We start from the raw sequence: 24,265 nt of genomic DNA, 5'->3' as shown, positions 1-24,265 counted from the left end.
AATTTTGAGGGACTGGTGTAAACCTCATGGGCAAAGAGAGCTGGATAGAGCGAGGAGCTAACATGGTGAGAGCAAGAGGCCAAATGCCTCTGAACCCCAGCAGCCTCACACTGAATAGGCTCTGCAGCATCATGATATGGTTTGGGCACTGTGAGTGATTTCAGTAGCATCACTCATCACCATTCCCACAGTGTTCCAGTATGTAATACTTCGTCCATTTTGTGATGCCTTCTTTCTCCCAGAGAAGGAGGAACTAAAATGAGGGTTCCTGCACTAATTTCAAAGTAGACACCCTGAACCAGAGTACACCAAAATATGTATTGATCCCAGTCATTCCCAGCACGACCAGTGTAATGTCAAAGTTTTTTATAACCAGTGTGTTTCCATTCTGCAGCAGTTAAATCTATTTTCACCAAGCTTGGATATGCAGGGCAAACAAACAAAAAAGAGCATTAGAAGAAGAATTATTTAAGAAAACCAGCTAGCCTGATGCTGAAGTTCACAATCTTACTCTGTTGAAGCAGCAGTACATTAATCTAAAATAGTGCCATGTGGATGCTTTCCACTTTTTTACACCACATTGTATTATTTCACCACTGCCCGCCGGCAGCTTGTTTTGTGCCTTCTTTGTAGCATCTTGCTCTGAGTCTGGTCTCCTAAACCAGACTGCAACTTCCCAGATTCATCAGGCTGTGTCACTAAGTGTATGATATGAATTTTTCTGAAGTGAATCCTGCTGATGAAGAGGAGAAGATTTCTGTGCAGGAGACCATTAATTGCCTCAAGTTCCCTGCTAACCTACAGGATTTGAGTCTACAGCTCTGCTCTCCTCAGCCTGTGCCCTCCCCATAGTCTCCTCGTGGGGCTGTGCTGCCCCTTGCAGGCACATGCTGTAGCCAGGAATGCAGGCAGAGTGGATCAGAAAAAGTGAAGGTCTGTTTATGTAGCCCATTAATTAATCTTGGACTGTACTGGGATCATTTATTGCTATTAGCATATCCTACCTTCAGGATTTCCTGCCCTTGCTATAAAATGCATATAGATGCAGACTAGTCCACAGTCTGGGTTTTGAGACCATCAGCTGGACTCATTTCCTCCTTCCTCTTTATTTTTGCAAGGTCAAATAATTTGCCTTGTCTCAGTAAGGCCAGGATTTTGACTGAAGATTGAGAGAGCTGAGGCAAGGTTCAGAGTTAGACACAAAGCTGTAACAGTTTGGGAACTTTTTTGGACACTGTTCTTGGCCCTTTCACTGGCTCCTCCTCTGACCAAGCGCTTCCCTGCGTCTCTGTTATCTCTCTGTTAAGACAGGATTATTCTGCTAAACCACTTTAATACGGGCCTTTGGGAGAGGCTGGAGAAGGTCTTTGAAATATTGATGGAAAAAACATTGCAGTTCTCACTTTCTAGAAATGTCCATATATAGCTAAATTTAGGCAGTCTCCAAGTGGGTTTATGTATCCTAGCAGACTGTGTGCTCTGTGGCTTTCTCCAACGATACTCTGCTCCTCAGGTTTACATTCCCAGGGGCTGTATCCTGAAAAGATCAGCTTTGAAGAACATGTTGTGACATATTTCAGACAAGAAGTACAAGTGTCCCTGTCCTGGCTTTATATCCTGCCTATTGTCACATCACCTCAAAGGAACCTAATCCACTCCTGCTGGTGTTACAGGCTGGCAGCAAGATGAGAATAGCAAAGCTTTGTGCAGCATGCATACTATACATGCATAGGTGCACATGCTGCTGCTGATAGATACCCCTTTTTAGCAGCCTTCCCCTCAGTTTTTTAGTTGTTCGATGTATCTAATAACTTCCAGAGAAAATGTGAGAAGTGGAGAAATATTACTCTTTGTGGGGAAACTGAAGCATGGTGTTATGTGACTTTTTCCCAGTCTCTTCATAACTCACTGGTAGAGCTGAGGGACAGTTTGGGTCTCCTTGTTCCTGGCTGTTTGTGCAAGACAGTGCCCACTGCTGCGACACTCCTGCTGCCATCAGCAGACCTGCTAGTCTGGGTGGCATTGCATCTGCCAGAGTGCTTCGGCGAGCAGGGTGAGTCGCTGGAAGTTTAGCTGACCATGGGGGTGTGCATGCCTCTTGAGGAGGAATGCCACACACACACCATGCCCAGAGAGTGTTTGCTGCTTACCAGCCTCATGTCCAGGCTTGACAGCAATCCCACCTCTCGCCAGGGCTGCGTGTGATGGGGTGGCTGACAGCAGCCTGCCTTGTGCCTGGCTCTGCCCCAGCACAAAAGTCCTGCATGAATTTCTGCCCACCACAGTGAGTACAGCATTGCCAAGTTCCCAGAAAAGGCCATTCCTCCCGCAGTGACAGAGCAGGGCTCCAGCACAGTACAAATCCCTTTGGGAGATCCTCTTTTTCTTTTGGGAGCTTCCCAATGATGTTGCTGCATTTGTCCCTGTCCCCGTTTCCTCCCTGTGACCCTGGCTGGTCTCTGCAACCGGCTTACCTGCTGTCTGCAGTGACCTTTCTCCTGGGTGATGTGTAGCTCCAGCTCTTTGGTTTTTTTCCACAAGCTGTTGCCCATCTGTTGCAGGGAAAGCTCACTCATCAGCAGCACCTGGATGATGAAAGCAGAAAGCTTGCCCACTGTTGCACTTCTCCCTTGCAGAAAGGTGGCCAGCTGAGATGGCTTCCAGTTGCCAAACGGCTTTCCAAGCGACTGTAAGTGTCTGCAAATTTACCAAGCCTGCTTCTGGGGCTGGGTCAGGAGAAATGTAGGCTGGTCCGCAAGCACCAAGGCTCTGCAAGGGGCTGTGCAGCTCTGCTTTGCTGGCAGGGCCACCTTCTTCTCTTACCACCGACACCAAGGTAAAACGCAGCTCCGGCGTCAGCACTTGGACATTGCCGAGCAGAAAGGTCGGCGCCAGGAGGAGTGCTGCCCAGGTACAGCCCAAGCCTGGTGGGTGGCACTTGAGCCTCCTTGGGACCTGGCCTGGAGTATCAGATCCAGGGCAATGATCTGAGGACACAGGCTTTTGCGGGACTGCTTTCTCTTCCCAGTAAGGGTACAGTTTCTCGATTTATCCCAACTAAATTAATAATGAGGATGACTGATTTAACCAAAAATATCAGGAGTAATCTCTTAACCATAGAAATCAGCTTCAGTAGCAACATTTTGTAAACACGTCTCAAAATTAGGCTTCAGTCACCACTTCTGTGTATTGCTGTGGCCTGGATTGCACTTGGCTCCCCTCCAGGAACGCACTTGATATCCATGAGAGACTTCCAACAGGGAGGGAATCCAGGCTGTGCAGTGGCCACTGGCACCACTCATTTGACAACATGGATTTTTTTCTAGCCAGTTCAAATGAGGGGGATAAATTTTATATTTACAGTCAGCAATAACTGGAGAAATGTCCCCCTTTTCAGCTGTTATATGTGAGTCTGGGCCCAAAAGATGACAGTCAGCACCACAAAGAATTTGATTTTTAGGTGGCATGACTCTGTTGACCTAAATACCACCCTATAAACCATAAATAACATGCTTAGTAACATTACAGTTTTTATGGTATCATGTTCCTATAGCAAGGCTTCAAGGTCACGCTGGTTTTAATTGTAGTCATCTGACAGGATGGCTAAATTCGTTATCAAGTTCTGGTTTGTAGCTGAGAGCCTCGTGCTTCCTATTGATAGCTCTCACCGTATTCCAAATAATCGCTAGAAGGGCACAAGGGAAATGAACCACAAAGTAGACAGAGGTGCTACCTATCATCTATCACATATACCTTATTGTCTTTTCTTTGCATGGTAGGAGCCAAATCCTGCTGATGCGCAGATTTCTTCCTGCAGGATGGGTTGTTCTGACTGCTCGTGGACCTCTGAGGAAGTGCCTGCACCTTCCAAAATCCACGAAGGACCAGGACCTCTGCATAACAGCCTAATCTCACTGCTGGGGAGTGTGTCTAGCACTCCTGGGAATTGATTCAAGTTGACGAGTTAGGAACATTCATATCTCAGCACTCAGATTTCTCATCTGGAGGTCATCTCCACAATCACAAATTCCAAAAATAGAAAATGGCAGTTCTTCGTGCTTGCCAGTTTTTAAATGTGGGAGTTTCACATTTTCAGGTTGTTTCCCTGCAACTTTGAAAAGGCTTGAAACAGACTTCTTAAGAAAAAGCCACACCATGCCTCCTTCCCCACCCCTGCTTGAACGGTGGAGACCACTGTTTAATCTGTTGAGTCCAAAACTTCAGCTAGTCTGAGGTGTGAGAAAGTGATGTGAAGTGCCTGTGCTGGTGGATGTCTGACAAAAGCGAACAACCCTGTTTTACTCCAAGAGTGTGGAAAGGTAAGAAAACAAGGAGGCTGAACTGGTTTCATTTCAAGGTTTTGTCAGGGAAGTGTATTGGACTTCATACGTCTACTACTGAGGGCTTTAAGCTTCTAATCCCGGGGAATCTGATTTCTGGAAAATATGGTGATAAGGATGGAAAGGAGGAAGACTCTTCACCAAGTAAGGTGTTGCTCCGTGAATGGAATATGAATACAGCCAGAGTCTGTAGTGACCCAACAAGGAAATTAATCCACTGTGAGACTTCACACCAGTAAGTGAAATGGTTTTTTAAGAGAATCTGTTTGGTTTGGTTTGATTTGGGGGCTTTTTTTTTTTGTTTGTTTTGCTGGTTTTGGTTGTTGGTTTTTTTTTTTTAAGTCTGCATGGGGATTTCTGTGTCCTTTAAACACACTATTCCTTCAAACAGACTTGACCTCATAGTGAAAACAAGCCAGTGACTTTTCATAGCTCAAGGTCTAAATGTTGCCAAGACAAACTATTTATAGGCTTAACACCTGACTTGGTGTTAAATAGCTCTTGCTGATAAACCTTTTGGTGCAGAATTATCACTTCAGACTGAGACTGGACTGAAAACCCAAAGACCTGGAAAGCTTGAAAGGATTCAGGTAGGATTTAAGATGCATTTCAGAAAGTGCATTTAATGCATCTTCTGTAAGATATGTGTAACAGCAGAATTAGAGAGTTTGGTAACGGTAGGCAGGTTCCTTTACCTGTATGTAAACAACACATCAGTGAATTTACTTAAAAGAACATCACCTAAGTGTTTAAATACATCATGGAAACACAAATGGGTTTGTTGATACCAAATGAGCTTTCTGCAAGCTGGATCTATGTTTAACAGCCTCCACTGGGTGGTGGCCCCTCTCATTCTAACACAAATATTCCCTTGACCCCAGTATATTTGTTATAAAAGCAAGAGAAAAAAATATCAAAGCTTGTTGGACTGACTTGCTTGTTTGGAGAAGCTGATAGAGCACAGTTGACCTTAGAAAGGGGGGGGGGGGGGGGGGGGCAGGGGTAGAGGTGGATAGGGAGCAGGACTGTATTCATTTTATAGTGTAATAAATGTTTCAACATATCACAACCATCTTGGTTGCCTTGCATGGGGCCACAGGGGTCACAACCAATTTTCTGAAAAACATTGAGCTATGAAACAGTCTGGAACCTCTTCTACTGCAACTCTAATCCTCCAATAAATAAGTGGAGAAAACCAGATTGTGTCACTCACAAAAGGGTGGAAGCAGTTCAGAGCTGTCTCCCATCCACAATGCTCCCAGGCAAGCATGAGCTCTGAAGCCGTTTTAGGGCAAGGTCCACAGTTGCCTGGAGGGAGAAATCCAACCATGGTCAAAACCTAACTCCTGGGGGCCAAGGATGTGTCTGTGTGGTCTGAGAAAAGTGCTAAGCATGCCCAATGGGCTGCAATTTGTCCAGGCAGGTTTCTTCAGGCTGGCTTTACCCAAGTGTTGTATGGTTGTGTGGAGCCAGAAGTACAACAGAGCTGACAGCCAGCGACGGAAATGGGAAGCAATGGGGTCAGGAGGCTTAGGGTGTTCGTAGCCACTTTCAGTCCAGTTTGTGCTTGCAATGATAGTGTGATGAAGCCATCCAAGCATCACTGCTTTCTTCCTCAGGCACAGCAGCCCTGCTGACTGCAGTACACAGATGGAGTCTGCAAGTCTAAGAGCTCCCAATGCAAGAGGCATGGGTTTGATCCCACCTTCAATAGCAGACAAGCTCAGCAAGGTAGAAATGAAACACATTGTGAATCCTTTCAGTGACTTCATGTCACCTTGGCCTAACCCAGTTCCCAAAAGGACATCATCAATTAATTGCTGTGATGCTGCTAAGTTGCACTATGCAGTCCTGACTTACTTTCTTCCCAAGCACAGCTGTATTGGTAAGTTGAGTGTTTCTGTCCCTTGTGCTGCTATCAGCTGCAGAAGAGTGTGCTCCTAGTTCCCAGCCAGAAGGCTATGCAGATCCCATGGTCAAACGGGGCTGCAGCTATTATAGAAGGGATCTGGCTCCCTTGCCCTCTACCTACAGCTTAAAAGTGCTGCCCGGGCGCACAGGCTCAACCCCAGGGACATGGGTCTGTCTTGCTCCCTGCTGTTCATGCCACCAGCTGCCAGCTAGACCCAAGCATACCTCTCTGCACAGCTGGTATTGCTGGCGACTGCATTTACCCGACCACAGCTCAGGAGCAAAGGGAGACGACGACAGTTGCTGTTACTACAGAGAAAGACCCAGCAGGTGCCTCAGAGCAGCACTTGCTGTCAGGCAATTTGTCACTGGTTTTGAGTACGAAATCTGTATGTACTTTGTATTTAGCAACTTTCCTCTCAAGCTTTTGCTGCCTGCAAAGAAAATGAAGAAATACCCAAGACTATTTTAGAAGGGTTAGTACAAACAGTGAGAATGAAGTATATTGTTAAAGGGATCCTTTGGTGTTAACGGGATCTTTTCATGTTAAAGGGACCCTTTGGTGTGAAAGGAGCTTTCAATTGTGTTATGCCACATGAAGAAGATTTCAATAATGTTGGAGAAGTATATAAAAGCAACTGTCCTTTGAGGTGGAAATCTGACAATTCTGACAGTTCAGCCTCCCAATTGCATCCTGAAATAAGAAGAATGCTAATAATTATAATACTTAATAATAGCAAGTACTAACATCCTGTGGTACTAGACATTAACGAGATCTACTCCCAAATACTGTGTGCACTGTTCATGAAAGGCAACCTCAGACTAGACAGGTGCAGCCAGGGAGAGCTGAGCAGAGCAGGGGCACTGGGAGCCGGTCTGGGAGAAGGGGGACTTGGCTGGCTTAACATTGGCGAGAAAGTATCCCAGAGTGGATACCAGTGCTTTCTATAAATAAAGCAAGGGCATAACACGGGGGAGAATGAAGAGCCACTTAAGCTAAAGGACAGAGCTGGCAGCAAAAGAAATAAAGGGTCATGAGTCAATTACAAGAAAGTTTGTAATCAGAGGAGAGAGGTCTTGAGCAATGCATCACTGGGTGTAATGGGAGCTGGGGCTAGAGCCACGTTGGACACTGTCCCTTTGCATGCTGCCATTGCAGGCTACAGCCTCTTGAAAGCCCTCGAATGCTGGAGGTGCCTAAATCACGTAGCACTCTCCCATAGGCATTGAGAGTCTCCAGGGAGCTGCAAGCTCTGCGTCTCCACACGCTGAGCAGCTTCATGCTTTTGCTCATACCTGAGTCCCAGCAGATGCGGCTGACCACCAGCTGATGTCCTAGGGGTTAAACGTGGAGGGCCCCTCACTGTGAGGCTGCATCAGTCTGTGAGGTCCAAGCCTCTAGTAATATTCATTGAGAGCCATATTTCAAACATGACTAGAGGAGGGGGAGGCAGCGCTCCACTACCCACATGTTTGCACAGCTTCTTGCCGACAACCAGGGTAGAAAACAGGGGTTAATCCCCGCTGACCGCAGAAGGAACGTGAGCTCCCAAATCTCAAGTCCCCTTTGGCTATAAATCAGGATTTGCACTGCCCAGCTCAGCAGTTCTTGCAGCCCCTTACTGTGTCTAGCCCAGATTTCCTTGCTCATTTTTTGATGGGTCTTATTATACTCTGAAGAAGGATTGTACATAATGCTTACTAACAATAGCAAGGGACGAGGCCTGAAGATGCAATAGGTCCCTTTTAGTGCCTTGCTTCTATTACCAATACTGTGCTATCTTGCTAATTTGTTTTATTAAGTGAATCATTGGAATAATGGAGATGCATGGAGTTGGATGAGAGCGTGTGCAGACAGAGGCAGCCCTGTGTTACACAATCTGATATTGTGGCAGGGGGAACTTAGCCCTTACCTGACTCAATTTTTCAACCTCTGCTACCAGTTTATTTTTCTCTCAGTCATTTCATTTAACTCTACTTCTGCTTGGTAGTTTGGATTGCTCGTTTTCTCTTCACACCATTAGCCTTAAAAACATAACAAACTTTAGAGTTTGATTCCTGTTCAGGCACAAAAGAAACAAAATGATGCATTTAACAGGTGGATGAAGCTCTCCATTTAGGAACATGGTAAACTGCTGGATTATGCAGTGTCCTGGGTAGATTTATTAGCTCCCAGCAGATCAAGTCCCAAGCAACTGAAGTGTCCACACTAGGAATGGAGCGTGGGATAAGACACTCATGTCCCCAGTAACTGCCCCCAGTGTCATTGCTGAACCCAAGTCAAAATATTTTACAGCACAAGCAAAGACCCAGGCTTCAGTCTATGCAGGCTGCAGCAGTGACTCACAGGTCATGGTAAGATGTGAAAGTCACTCCTGCCACTGCATGAGGGATGTGCACTTGTGAGAAAGGGAAGGAGGCAGTGAGCACACTGTAGTGTCAAGCCTTTCTCCAATGGACTATGCCTGTTGCTTAAATTTCCTACCAATTGCAATGTGTTTGAATGTGCAAATGCTCCCTGTGAACAGCCAGAAGAGAGTCACTGAGGGATGAAGCAAGACTAAGCCCTGATGCCAGGGCTCTCCTAGCACAGAGTGAGAAGGATGCTTACATCTTGTGCTTGGCGGCCAGCTCTGCTCTCCGCTGGGACACAGCTTCCATCCTCACTTTAATTTCTTGCCTCTTGGCAACAAGCTCTGCTGTGACATGATTGACTTTGACCTCTCTTTAGAAGTGGAGTCTTCTGGAGCGTGTTGGCACTGCTTTCCAGCGTCTTGCTGGGGCCCAACCAACAGAACTGGCTTTGCAAGTCAGTAAAGACACATAGCAAATCCTCTTGTGCTTGCGTAACGCCAGGTCAGAGTACAATAACTCTTTGTCCTAAAGCTGGCCAAAATGTCAGATTCCACCCTCTCACCCTCATAGTACATGCATACACTTTAAGTGGTGACCCCAAACCTAAGCAGGAGTGCAACAGTTTAAGAAGTTCCCATTTTGTCAAAGTAAACTATGAGACTTTGTTTGGCCATGCTAGGAGACACCATGACCCAAGGTCCCATCCTGCCACAGCACCCAAAGGCATACAGTGGCAAGAAACCCTTTGATCAGGCATGCAGCTAAGCAGCAGCAAAGGGGACGGTGGTGGGCTGGGCTGTACTTGTACCATTATGACCAGTGAGGCTGGTGGGACACTGCCACGTGGGTCTGAGCAGCCCTCGGAGTCTCTGACATCCATGGAGCTGACTAGGTCAAGCTGGGAAATGCCCAGGCCGTAGCCAAGCCTCACTCAGTGCTGTCTTTATGCTGGTTTTGGTGCACATTGGTTTAAATGAATAGTAAATTGTCACACGCTGGCCAGTGTGGGATGAACTTGCTAGATATGGGCCTAACCTCCAGAAAGATCTAACCTTGTGTGGGGCTTTTAACAGGGTAGAGGGCATCCTGGTTATCTCTAGGCATGTTGAGGAGGTGCTAAAGTTAGAATATTAACCAACTCTGAAGCTGATGAACAAAAATAAACAGCCTGAGAGGTCACAGAATCACAGAATGGTCAGGGTTGGAAGGGACCTCTGGAGACCTTCTAGTCCAACCCCCTGCTAAAGCCAGTGCAGCCCGCCCAAGCTCTGCAATGCCCAAGGAGGTACCATATCTCTTGCTCATGATTCAGGGGAGCGTAAGGTGGTAAGACGGTGGAGCATCACTCAGTGCCTACAGATACACAGGACAAATCTGGCCAGAGAAGCTGGGCAGGTGCCAAGGCATGTCCCGCTTTCTGCACGGAGAAGAAAGTGCATGAGGTAGGACTTGAAACATGTCATGAACCATGCAGGAGCTGTGCATAACTACAGATGCTATTGTTGAAGACTTGGTATTAAGATTTATTTCCTTAATACATTATATGTCTTTTCTTTGGTTGCACTCCTGATTTTTACCTTTTTCTGAAAATGAATAAATGCTTTTGGGTTATTGTATGTATAAAAAGATGCATAATTTTTCTGATGCATAATTTTGTCTGAGGGAAGCCCCTGTATAATAATGTGATGCAGCTCAAATTTGAATAGACCCTTTGAATCTACCGTATGCTTGGCTTCCTGCACTCATGACACCACCTCACCTCGGCTGTCGATACACCGCACTAAGGTAATTTTCCTGAAGAACAGAGTGCCATGCACTCCCTTCTCTAGGGGCCCAAACTTGGATCCAAACGATAACAGAAATAGCTGAAAACACCTGGGGTGAGCTTAGCTGACACGTGCACTGTCCACTGAGGGCAGAGTTAAGGGTTTGCTTTGATTTAAGGAGAGAATGCCATTCCCTGAGATTCTCTGACATACACAAGAATAGGCAAAGAGATTTATCCAACCTCATAGATGTTGGGGACGTGAGTGACACCTGTCTTCTTCTTCTCTGGAAAAATACACAATAATCAAAGGAACCAAAGCATCACCCAAAGCATGGGTTTCTTACTTGGTGTTCTCTTGCCTGTACATGGTGAAATGGCCTTTGACTTCAGGAGGTGTTTTGCCCTTAGAAAAGAGTCCATAATGTTCTGACCTTCTCTGTGTAGAGCTGTTAAAGAACAGTTACCCAAGGATATGCAGAAAAGCTGAGTGGCATGCAGGACTGTAAGTCTTTCTGGCTTTATACCTGCACTATGAGAGCAAGGAGAGCAAGACCCATCCCTCGTCTCTCAGAGAGGGCTGGACATAACCATTTCTTCTCCCCTCCCCTGGGGACCAGAGGAAGGGACTGACCATATGTTAGTACTGATGATGCTGTCTATCCCCTAGACCATGCAGGGCACATTTTTAGCTTGCCTTGGTTATCTTCACTCCAGACTTGGACTCTCTCTGCTGGCAGGTAACACCACCAATGTAGGACAAGGTGTTTGCATCAGCCAGAAAATTTCTCAATTGAGATGTTTTCAAAAAATTAGCATTACTTATTTGCCAGCAAAGATTGACCAGCCAACAACTTTCATCAGATATCTTTTGATAATATTCCTGGTTAGTGATTTTCTTTTGAGGCACAACTGTTTATTTCTTTGGCCAATTCATAAGCTCGGTGAAGCTGATGTATGTTGAAAGGGAACCAGTTGTATTCATTGGTGTTATAATCAGGGGAGTTAGAAGAGCTGAGGGCAGGATGCATCTTGTCTCCAATAGATTTGTCCGTAGCATACTAAATGCAGTGATGGTTTGAAAAGTTCTTTAAAAATTTATGGACTGATGACAGGGGAAGTTTAATATTCTGATTTTTACTCAGCTTGATTGGTTTCAAAAACAATTACACTACTTGGAAAATTATATTTTATGAAGCAAGGTCATTTCTGTCATTTTCATGATTTCAACATTTCTTTCAGGTTAATATTAAGTTAAACGAAAATGTAATAAGAAACCTGATGTATTTTATTAGATTTTGCTTTTTAAAGAAAGGGTACACTGCATGTTAACAAAGATCAAGAATTTGCTTTTTGAATCAGACCTTGTATGAGAAATACCAGCTTGCAGTGATACGATCTTTTCCCTAATATGTTTCTTAAGCCTGATAGTAGTAAGGATATGTGGTGCACTGCCATGGCATATAATGACACGGCTCTGCTCAGCAGTGCATGATAGCAAAGATGAGAAATGGTTGAGTTAAGACAAAGAAAAGAGTTTCTGTCATTGGTCTGGCAACCCCAAAGGGGTTTTGGTCACAGTGTTTACAGAGACGATTGTACTTTGAAATCTTCTACGTACAAAATGAATGGGTGTTTTTATAAATATATGTATCTGTATGAGCAGGGCTCCTTATGAGGACAAAGCGGACTAAATACAGACTGGGGGAACATAAAACAGACCTGTTCAGCTTCTTGACAAGCTGGTGCAAAGATTATGCTTTAGCACTGCACTCAGGGGCCAGGCAGCAGTCACTTTGCATCATATTGCACAACGGAGAAAGGATTCAGGAGGCAGGCAGGTTTTCCAACAGGAAAATTCAACCTAGAAATTACCAGCATGACAGCCTTTGTATTGCATTTCTGTTTTAAGTTTAACATCAATGTTTAACGCTGAAGATTTGAAATTTTATAAATCTGCAAGCCCAGATCCTGATAGGCAAGACTGATATATATTTATCAGTATGATTCAGAGCATGATGGTCTCTGGAATGGATCCTTCTGGATGGATGGATGCTAAACAGCTCCTGAGGATTTTCTTCAGATGAAATGTTTGTCCTGACACCTCTGCAGAGATTGTTTCAGTGGACACAACTGTTGAAATCTTGGAGAAAGTACCTGTTCTCATAGGTTTTACAAATGAGAAAATGAGATATGGTCCCAGCTACTGATTTTCCACTGGGCACGCAATAAGCATGGTGGGTATGGGGTGAAAAATGAGGCTTCTCTTCCAGGATTAGTCCCATACAAAATGCCTTAAGTGATATTATGCATTTGATTTGTTTATGGTTATAAGTTTTGGAAGTCTAGAGTCTTTTTTTACAGGAGGTGGAGATCTTTAAGGGCAAGCTGCAGAAGAATGGTCTTGAAATGGGCAAAACTAATGGGCATGTCTGGTATGTGGCTGATCCTTCTGAAGATATGCTTTATTGGAAAGAAATGCTGCCAACACACATAGGAAGGACTGTGCCCTTGGATCTTTTGCACCATTTTGAGAAGGCTGATGGGGCAAGTCAGCTAGACATAGACAGCTGATCAAGTAGGTTTGAGTGGCAATTTAGGTAAAGCAGGTCAACGTATGTATGTGACAGAGCTCTGCAGTATGTAAATAGATACCACGGTGGTGGGCACATTACAGTTGAGGGATAGATTACATGGACTCACGTGTGAGCAGCAGCTGCACATACTTAGTTTCTCAGATCTGTCCTAGGCTTTTCTGGGGCTGAATGAACCAGTTGTGCACATATGTGTCATATTATGCATGGTGGTGTTCTGTCTTTTTATTTTTATTGACGCCATATTATCTGTTATAAATTCTGATTTTGCAATGATGAATCATCTCACTGCCTTCTACAGTCTCCCTTCCCCATGTTGCATGACTAATTTAAATTCAGGCAGTGCCTACTGAGATCGTCCCAGTTTGTTTTTATTTTCTGGGATGACACCTTTAAATGCACAGCACTTAGTTTACAGATAGAGCTGTTTTATGTGTACAGAAAAGTTACTACTCAATTATTCTTCCTTTTTATCCTAAATTCATTAAAACACTGCTATTTCTGAGATTCTCCAACCAGCATGTTCCCCATAAAGTTTTCTTCTTTTATATTCAAGAGTATGGTGGGATTTGAAGTCACCTACCTGCACTGACCCAACTGGGTCAGCAAAACAAGTTAGGCTGACTTTTGCCGTTCTGCCGCTGCAGCAAATGCCTCATCTGAGATTGCTGGGGACCCCCAGTTTCTCATGATGGGTTGGAAGCACAGCAGGAATCTTTCTCAACATGCAAGTTCTCTATGTACTAAGCCACGCGTATTTTGATGACTTCTGCAAAAGGATGGAACAGAGCTGGGGGGAAAACAGTTTTTAACAGCCTCTGCCTGCTTCAACACAACCCAGCTGCCTTTGTCTTATTTGTACCAAACTATGATTTGGAGCAATATAAATTTCTAGATGGATGCGAATCTGCTGTCAACCTCCACTGAGCAGAGGGGGACCTGTGGGGAGTGGTGTTCCCAGCCATGGCTGCAGCCCCTGTTCCCCTGGCAGCCTTGGCCATGGTGAGGCAGGTGATCATGGGCCTCAAGGCTTGCCTTGGCAAATATTTCTTCTGCATGCTGCTATGCAGAGACCTGACAAGTCATGTTAACACCCTTACCTGGGTAAATGTCCCTTCCTTGCCATGCATAACACCTTGGAGAAAATTTCAGCCTGAAAGCTTCAAAATCAATTGTAACAAATTCAATACAATCTATTCCCAGGAAGCCTCCAAGTGCAAATGATGCAAACAGAATTGAAGGGTTACAGGGTTAGATTTCTTTTATTTTTCAGAAGCTTTTTGACTTACTTGGTGCTGTCCTTTTTCACACACAGTTCCCAGTCCTTTCTTTGTATCTCTGTGTGTGTGTGTGCACATCTACTGCAGCACATGCAGAGACAGACAAATATTATCTTTTTTATCTTCCTCCAAACTACAGTCCTCTCAGCGAAGAGGTTTGATTTGCACAGTGAAGTGTGTTCTTACTTTACAGAATAAGCAAAAGAGGTACAGACCCATGCTTATATCTGGATTATGCCATTTTAGTTATATGTAATTTTAGCTTTCTTTTTATGTAATTTATTTTGGTTTTCTGCTACTATGAATATTGTGCTGCTAATTTGTATTATGACTTTTCCCTGAGGATGCTTAGCCAGTACAGAACTCCGACCTGTCCACCCACAATGTTGAAGACATATACTTCCTAAGACAAACCGGAGAAACTTTTTTTTCTGCTTGCTCCAAGTCAGCCTAACCATCTGCATAATGAGCGCCTCTTTTTTATATTTCATTGATGCTGTGCTCAGACAGTGGTGGATTCTGTGCACAAGTACATCATCAGGTCCTTTCCAGGTCTATTTGCAGCTGTGGTTGTCCAAAAGTTACCCTGAGCCATATGGCATCAGCAGAGAGCTTTTCACTCCTCTCCAATGAGCCTGAAGTCTTACTGTTTGTTTCTTACCAGACATAAGCTATCACCCTGGAGCTCAAAAAAAGGAAAAGTGTTAATGTATCATGAGAACGTCATACGGCAAGTCAGTGTATGCCATTTGCATGCCACATTGTTTCACAGATCTGATACACAATTTTTAAAATCTCATGATGGATCATACACGCCTCTCCCTGAAGTGCTTCTAGTGCTCCCTGGACTGAGCTGCACCTACTTTGGAAACAAGTAATTACAGTTCCACTGAAATAAACAGGGATATACTGATTTCTAATGGCTGAATATCAGCTCATTCTTTGCATAAATAAATGCAAAAGACTGAATTGTCTGGCCCAGTCTGTCAGGTTTGTAGCTTGAATGAAGAACTTAAGGATGGATGGAAAGCAGGTAGAAGCAGACTTGTAGCTACATGAAGGAATTCTTTATTGGAAGAAAGCTGGAGAAAGCCTGCTCCTTCTGCAGTATTTTGCCCAGCTACCCTCTTGCCACACTGATTTGTACCTGTAGTGGATATCTCAGGTACAGGACTTCACCCTCTTCACTCAAGTAGAGCAGATCTCCAGTAAGATATCTGTACATGTGCACATATATGTGCCGAGAGAGAGTGACTGCTTATTCACGTGTGTGTTTTGCATGACAGAAGGGTCAGAAGCGATGATAGTACTTTGTCATAAATGATAAAGTACAGTTACACTAGGGAAAGAAAAGGTTGGTAATGCCTGGTTGATCTATTCTTTCTCTGCATATTTATGTGTGTTATGAGACCTGAGTGAGTTTTGACTGATTGTTTTGTCCTCACTTACTCCAGTGTGACTCCATCAGCTTCTCTTGTACTGAACCAATATAACCAAGCACAGCACTAAATGAATATTAGTTCCCATGCTTTGTCATACATATGTGATGCAGAGCAGAAACAAACTGATCCTGAGGCCAAACATGTGGTACAGATTGTGGTTACAAAAATCAGTGATGAAGGCAGCATCCTCCAATTACTCCAGTGGTTTCTGGTAAATCTTTTTTCTTCTCCTTCTAAAAAAATAAAATTATTAATAAAATTATTATGAAACACTCCATTCCTATTCACATCCTGAGCAGTGAACCAATAGCCAGAGACTTTTCTTAACACTGGTGAAAATTTACATTATCAATCACCTTTTTTCTGAGGGGAGTGTTTTGGCTCTTGCCAGACACGAAGGTGTCTACAGCTCTGCTGGTGCCCTGTGCTGCACAGGCTGCCCATGAGTGTGCTGCCACGTTCACTGAGAGGAGCTGCCTGCAGAAGTGAAGTCTTGATGCATATACGAGGTCTGGGATTTTTTTTTCTTTGACTATGTTTTAAAGCTAACCACAGTTCCCTGCACAACCTGAACTCGGTGTTCACAGCATGCCTCGATGTCCTTTCTGTGTGACTCAGTGTGTCAAAATCTAGGCTGGTGCGTGCAGCCTTGCTTTCCCCTAGTGCCTGGCTCACAGTGCCAGCATCCATGGGGATGGAGGTCCTTGCTGCTGGTGTTCAAAGCCACATGTGGGTCTCTGCTGCTGCACAGCAAGAGGTTGTCAGGAGTCTGACAACAATAGCACAGAAATGTGCTATTTGTGGCTCTGGGACTCATTGCTTCAAAATGTCATGGAGATAAAGAATTTAGCAAGATTCAAATTTGGGTTCAGTGTTACATGAAAATGGGACTGTTGAGGAATAAATAATCAGAATAGTATTTGGTTAGGTTGCAAAGTGCCAAGTTTTGAAGATTTAAACCAGTCTTCATGAGCTTGCAGGATGTCTCTGCGTGGAACTATTTATCCTGACAGAAGTTTCTTGCAAATGCTCCTAAACCACCACTGTCGGAGTCAGCCTATGTGGTCTGCTTAAGCTGACCACTGGCCCGATTGATTTTTAGGTACTAAACAACAGAAACTAAGGTTGTTATCAGAGATTAACCAATGATACAAAACTGTGACCACAATGAATGTGACAGACAGGATGTGCAATTGCAGCAGAGAAAGCAAAACCACTTTCATGAAAAATAAAATGTGCCAACCAAGAAATGACTCAATCTTTGCAGCATTTCAATAAAAATATCTTTGACACTCTGCATGCACCCACCTACATTCATATATACTGTGAGTAGCTTAAGAAGTTTAAACTTGTCTCACAATCTCAGGTCAATAGGAAATCACTCATTAAAGGAAAAAATGCTAAACATGATTTCAGCACTTTTGAAGGGTGTTGTGCTGGCATGCCCTCATAGCAAAGTGCTTTGGTATCTGGAGAGCAAGCACAAAGTGGATGCATAGATGTCCCTACACTGACATGGTAATGTGCCTCACTCAGGTCCCAGAAGACTGTCCCACCTAAGGGTGAGATTTTTTTTGCTGAGAGGACCAGGCAGTATGCACTGTAGCCCATGATGTGACAGATCACCCTCCCCCACACCCAGGCTGAGCTTGCATGTGCTCCCATCAGATACTGGGCAACTGTCAGGTATCAGCCCCCTCCACTTGGGCTGGATCATCTTTATCTTAGGGACCCAGGGAGCTGTTTGCATCCCATTTCTAATGCCTTGAAAAAAAACCTTCTCTTTGCATAGCTGCCACAGCAATGTCAGTTCCCCACACTCCCCCAGGGCTTGCTCGGCAGCACTGCATGCTGCCTTGGTGCTCTCAGTGCGCCCTGATACCAAGCTGATTCACACATTGCAGCTGTTGGCCCCTCCATCTGATGGCCAGCAGCATTCACCATTGTCTGTCTCATCCCAGTGACGTTCCCTCTGCCAGGCTGTAGCTCCAGGAACACAGGTGGACAGGGACTCTGCACCAGCTGGGGACCTACAAGGATGTTTCTGCAGCAAAGAGCCACAGAGGCTGCCAGCTCCTGGCAGCAGAGGAGAGCTTGGCATTGATGGCCATCACCCAGCCGTGGCCAGAGTGCCTACAGCCTCACCATCCAAGGCCTGGTGAAAACACTCCACAAGTGGGTCTAGATGAATGCCAAAGGACAGAAGCATTGCAGAAGCTCAAATGGAGAAAACACATCCTGTTTGTTATCACAGCTCTCAGTAACATCAAGAGCTGAATTTCAGCTTTTTACTCCAGCCTTCATCTCTGCTGTCGTGCTTGTTCTCATCTTACCGTAAAGGTGTTAAGCAGATTTTCCATCTCACTTTGTGGTTTTGACACTTGTGTAACAGTTGGTTTTTTCCTGTACTCAGGTTTTCCCTGGAGCTATGATCTCCAAACACAGCTCAGGAAGCTAACGATGCTTAGTTTGGAGGTGTGGGTCTCCCTGCCTCAGCCACACTGACTGCTTTCATCTAGCCCTGTTGTGGCTGAAGGAGTCATGTATTTAGCAAGCTACTTCTTCAATGTGAAAGAATCTGTCCTCTTCCAGGCTGAGGGTGGGAGTTTTGACAGCCATTTAACTCTGGTCTTGAGGAATCAGACATCTCTCACTTCGGTGGGAAAAAAATTCTACAATTCTTTTCGCAATTCCACTTTATCTATTCCTGTCCATTTTTAAGATAATCTAGACTGTAATACATGTATTTCTATGGGACAGTAATTACTACTTGATTAAAAAAAAAAAAAGAGAGAAAAAATGCGGAAAAAGATTATTTTTTTCTGTCTTCTTGCTTTTAGTTGTGTTTCTTCCCTCAGTATACTTGTGACTCTTATTATTGCACTGCCTGCTTACCAGCTCAGTAGATAGAGTCCAGAAGCCTGCTGAATTAGGTAAGTGTACTGTTATTTATAACTGAGTTGAACATTACATATTCGTATGGCATGTTGTGCAACAGATACACACTGGTGTCATGACATTCTGTCCAGACACTTGTCCTAAATTTAGCTCTAAATTTAACCTGAGAGATGTAGGGCAAATAATTAAATGTCAGTTCTGTAAAACAAACCTGTTGCATTGTGATTTGAACTTAAAGGGGGCATAAACCTCTGGTCCTCTCTCATGCATGCTCAAAGCAGTCAGTGCAGAACAACAAAGCTTTCTCAGGGCAGTATGAAGGACAGTTCATTTGATCAGGGGGTCAGATATTGTATTTATTACATATGAATTTGACCGCACAGCAAAACCAGCATTGGGTAAACAGAGATAATGGTGCAGTGCCCTTTAGTACAGTCTATTCTGGTTCTTCTGCTGCTTTTGTCAGCACAGCAGCTGACGATGTCTCAGGTCTGACCAGCTCACTAGGGGAGTAGGCCAGTGTAGCATGGCAGGAGTCAATGTGCATGACAGCTCGTCCCCCTGCTTTGAGTTTCTGAGCCCCATGGCAGCAAACCCAGTTCCAGTGGGGGTGGCCAGAGGCTGCCTTTGGCATTCATCCCAAGCCAGGCTGGAGCCCATCTCTCAAAAACCAAAAAACCCCACTTCTCCCTTGGGCCGTCCACAGGAGGGTCCTGTGCTGCTTTGCTGCTCTGGTGGCACCTGATAGCCTTAGTATAACTCCAAGCATAAAGAAAGTTGTAATTCCTTGCACTTCATTGTACTCAAAGTCAATGACATTTCTGCAACCTTCTGAATTTAGGTAGGGGCATCTTTTGGTTTTTTTGAGGTCTGTTTATCTGTGGCAATAATAAAGCAAAGTCAGATTTTTATCTAGAAAGCCTGTTCTCATGTCATTGAGGGAAGGGAAGGAGAGCAATGCAGCAGGTCTGATTGCATACAGCAGGCACCACAGTTACAAACAAATCAGTCTTAAAGGAATTAGGGGGTACCAGAGAACTGCATCAAAAGGGACTCTGTTTATAAACTAGCCTAAGGGATTGAATGGAGAGGAAAACGGCCGCTGTATGTTTCCAAAGACTGCTTTGAAAAAACTCTGGAAAGGTTGTTCTGCATCAAAATTGATGTCACTTTTCCATCACTGCTTTTTCTCAGGACTTTTGCTATTCACGGCAGCCTGTGTCTCTTGCCATTCTCATTCTCCTTCTCCCTTGCAAGAGCCTTGGAGCAATGGGCTTGCAGCAACATCTCTGAATTTTGTGGGTTTTGTAAAGGTCAAGAAAAAGACAAGTCTTTCATTAGAATTCTTACCAACATATATTATAACATAATATAAATGATATTTGCACAGCAAAGAGTAACTAAATGATAATGTTCATGCTTCCCCTCTTCCTCCAAGGAACACGTATTTGTTTATATAGTCTTTGGGTTGTGTTCACTTCGTATTAGCATTTCACATTCCCTCTGACTGATTCCTCTTTCAGTTTGAGTCAGTGGATGTGACCTTATGATGACATTTGCAGAGAGGCAGTGACGGCAGTAGCTATACGCTCTTCCAGAGCTCACTGGCAGGGCAGATCTGGGCTGAGTCATCAGATACCTGAAACAGGGCTTGGGACCCTGGATACTGGGTGTTTCCCTTTGTGCTCATGTTATATTTCCAGAGGAGTGAGGATTGCATTTTGACTGTATCTGAAAGGTAAAAATTTTCAGTGGGGAGCCACTGTGCAGAGGTGGAAGTCATACACTGAGCCGAAGTCCACCCTGACTCGGGGGTGTGGGTCAGCAGCTATTAGGGTGGGTTAAATTCCTCCTGAAAGGGGGATTATGTTCTTAGCAGAGTGATCTCAAAACACCTATATCTTTCCAGCACTGAAGTATTCCGGCAGCAGAGTCAGCAAGAAATAATGTATACTCTAGTCCTTACCCCTGGGCACATGTGACATCCTCCACCTTTTCCCACACAAGTGCCTCTGGCTCCTTGCCTTTCTCAGGGTACTGTGGCCAAAGCAATCATTAGTTCTCGCAAAGGAAATGGAAACCATCTTCCCCTGTGGGAGTTTCTATCGTCTTGTTTTTTGAACATCAGTTATGTAGCAGGAGGCACAGGAGAGTTGCTTTTGGTTCTGGTGTTTGCACTTAGTTTTTGGGAGTGTCTGATGGAAGCGCAGCACGGCAACACTGAACACCAAGCTCTGCTCACTGCAATATGATCACAAAAAGTACAGAGATGTGTGTCCTAGGTCTATTTCAGTGAAATATGCCACACAAAGCATGTTGTTGTCTTTCTGCAGGAAAAAAAAATTGTTCAAACAAGATATAAGTAACAAGAGAACAGTTCCAGGTAATTGGTGCACAAAGCAGTATGCTGTTCTGTAGCAAAGTATTATAAGGACTTTCTGTCCAGGTACTGTTGCTGCCACAACTAACCAGTATTTCCCTCCTTTCAGAACACCCACCCATGAGCCAAGCATTTGGATGCAGTAGAGTTAGTCATTGTTGGTTGTCATAGGCTATGAAAAATAATAGTTTGTGCTAATGTCCATTTTCACTTGCATTTCATCATGTGATGGCACATCTGTGGCAGCTCTGCACAAAATGAGCCTGTAACAAGCTCATCAGTGTCCTGGAATGCACAAATGAACTTTGTTTTTTTTCACCAGCCTCAGTTGCCTGATTCAGTTGTGTAGCTTAGTAGAACTGAAAGGCTTAGTAAGGGCTGAAGGGTTACTTAATGGAAATAGAGACTCTGAACAAATCCAACAATCATGGAAATGTTACATGTGCTTTCCTAGCCTGACTTCTGCTGGCTATTTTGAGGAAACACGAAGATTAAAGTGAATCTTTCTGCTCATTTTGCATGAACAGCGATAATAAAAGCAACATAAACATGTTATTTTCATACAGTCATCCTTCTTTGTCTTCTCTCAGATTCAAATCTCTTTATTGCACCTTGTTTATGAGATCCTAGCTGATTCCCCCATCATCATGAGTTGGCTATTTCCATAATTTTCTATTTAAAGAAAAAGCAAAGAGATCTAATATGCAGCGTCTGAGTTTGGTATCTGTCCCAGAAAATAGTGTAAATTTATCTATTTATTTTTGCAGGTGACATTTGTAATCTCTTGGAATGTCTTGGGGTTAAGCTGAAAATGCTGATCTATAACTGTGCGTGCTCCAGGGGAAATATTAGCAAATCTGATGCAATGCTAATAAAACATAATGATTGTTATTATTATGCTTTGGGTGTGTTGTAATAAAGCCACAACATTGTTTTATTGGGAAAAAATTTCAACCCCCAAATGTATGATTTCATTCCTGTATAGTAACATTTCTGTAATTAATATTTCAAACTTCTATGAGGTCTTCCTCTGAGGATACAAAGTATTTCACAGATACTAATTAAACAAGGTCTTATTCAGCAATCTCTATCCATATAAGTACTCTTGTTGGCTTTCCATCTGCAAGGAATTTTGCACTTTTCTCTGAACTTAATGTATTTGATTATTCCCACTTTACTAATGTAAAAAATGAGACACACAGGAGTTACATGATTTACTCAAGACAAAAGGAAGAACTAGTGATATCTGAAAATAGGTATTCTGAAGCAGAGTCCTGTGCTTTTATTAGAAAATGGTGTGGCAACATTCATAGGATCTCCAAATGTATCAAAGGGGTGCACAGGGCTTTGCAAGGAAACCCAGGAATGTGGGAGGGAAGGGAATTGCAGTGTGCTTGGTGTGAATGGATGGGGAACCACCTGCAATGTTCATAGCTGCTGGGACCTTGAGCCCCAACATCTTTTTTCTAATCAAGTGGTCCATCCTGGGAGACATAGGCACCCTTGCCTTTGCCAAGCGTGACTCTGCATCACAGTATTGGCATTTTTCCTTGAGTTCAGTGGGACATTAAGCAGGCTGTAAGGGTGCCAAGGGTGTGGATCGAATAAGAGACTGCCACAAAGGCAAGCAAAAGGGTTAAATATGTGAGATATTCATTCCTGTGTTTAAGCCAAGGCTGGTTACAATCTTTAAGTAATATAGGGGAAAAAAGTGCTGGGTGTTGTTTAAAAGTTGTGGAGGGTTGGCTGACGTGTTGTCAAGGGCATAAGAGTTTCACACCCTCTTGGTGATGACATCCAAGGCTCCTTTACCTGCCACAGTAACTGCTGAATGTCCTTAACTTTGGACAAAACAATAGCCCTAGCACTAGTTATGAGGGGCAGATGGGTTTGTGGGCAGCAGGGAAGGGGGACGTGTCACGTACTGGCCATCCTGTTGTGCCGAAGTAAGTTGGATGGAGAAGCAAGCATGGAAAGGGAATGACGCTGGTCCTGAAAGACACTACAAGCAAAGCGGGTGAGTTGCAAGGGATCACACATTAGTGGATGATGCGGTCTTGTTAAATTGGTTCCTTTCAAGATTGTTCTTGCTAAGCCTTAGATGGGAGTGTTTATGCACTGACAGGGTGGGTACAGCTAGCCTGAGGATCAACAAGGTACTCAAAAGGTAAACCAGACCCATTGCAATCTAGGTTTTATTCTTTTTACATGCAATGTTTTGCCATGGCAAATAGTGAAGCAGGAACTGAAGGAAAAAGCATAGGCATCATTGTGATGGTGTATTATAGCTTCCCTTCATTCGTCATACTAGCTGGACAAGTACACAGAAACCTTCCCAAACTATATCCCCACGTTCCAGTTAATCCAAGTGTCAGTTCTCCTGTATGTGCCTGACTGTTTTCTTCTAGCTCACCCCTGGATCAGTGCTATCTCTGCCTTGGCCAGCTTGCCCTCTGCCACATGTGGGGAAGGTGGCTACCATTTCACGTTTATGGCCTTGAGGAGTCTGTCGTTCACATTTACATGGTGTAAGAGCAGCTTTTTTTCCACTAGTAAGCTCTTACAAATACTACTTGGAACAAGTTCACAGCTGCTTTTGTCATCTTTTGGAATCCTGAAGTCTCAAACTTGCAGCCTTAAAAACACACGAACCACTCTAAAACACCAGTAACTACCCATGTAATGTTTGGTCACGTTGTTTAACAAGCAGAAGCTAAAAGAAAAGAAAATGGACCTCCCTTCTCCTTGAGTAAATAAAACTCTCCAGGACAACGTATTTTACTTCAAAATTATATGGCAAGGGTTTTTTTTCTTCTTTAGGTTCCAGAAACATGTCCATATATGGTCTACTTGTCAGGGACAATAAATAATGATGTAATAGAAAGGTCAGCTTTGTGTCATTTAGCTACAGGATGCTTGATGAAGTGAAGTTCTTCAGATAATGCAACAAAGAAGAACTTTAGGATGGGTAAAAGTTTCTGCCGTTCATCTTCAAACAGGAAATCTGAGATTCAGAACAACTTATATTTTGGCTTGTATTCGCTGATCATGGGGTGATCCAGAAATAAACTCCGGGCTTCAAAGCGAGAGTGTTTCAAAGCTGTCCTGCAGTTGATCGAAACATCCAGGCAAAGCAGGGAGACGAATACCAGCACGGATTTTCTGAATTAAGACTTAATCAAGGAGATAACCCATTTCAGCAGTATTATTGCCCTTTTATTTCAGAACAAAAAGGTAATGCAAATATGCATGTTTTGAACATATTTAATATTTTCAATCTGTCAGTGTGCTATGTCTGTT

At 43.9% G+C, this 24,265-nt stretch overlaps 1 long non-coding RNA gene across 1 annotated transcript; it reads left to right on the top strand.

Annotated features, from left to right (window-relative positions):
• The first annotated feature begins 3,678 nt into the window (after positions 1-3,678).
• Positions 3,679-24,188, top strand: LOC130153051 (uncharacterized). The gene is made up of 4 exons (XR_008823191.1): positions 3,679-4,575; positions 5,960-18,027; positions 18,528-18,620; positions 21,733-24,188. It is a non-coding gene; the product is annotated as an uncharacterized LOC130153051 (long non-coding RNA).
• The last annotated feature ends 77 nt before the right edge of the window (positions 24,189-24,265 follow it).

The sequence above is a fragment of the Falco biarmicus genome, chromosome 7, assembly GCF_023638135.1.
Source record: "Falco biarmicus isolate bFalBia1 chromosome 7, bFalBia1.pri, whole genome shotgun sequence".
Taxonomy (NCBI): domain Eukaryota; kingdom Metazoa; phylum Chordata; class Aves; order Falconiformes; family Falconidae; genus Falco; species Falco biarmicus.
Note: the sequence above shows the minus strand (reverse complement) of the source record. Positions and strands in the feature narration are given on the sequence as shown.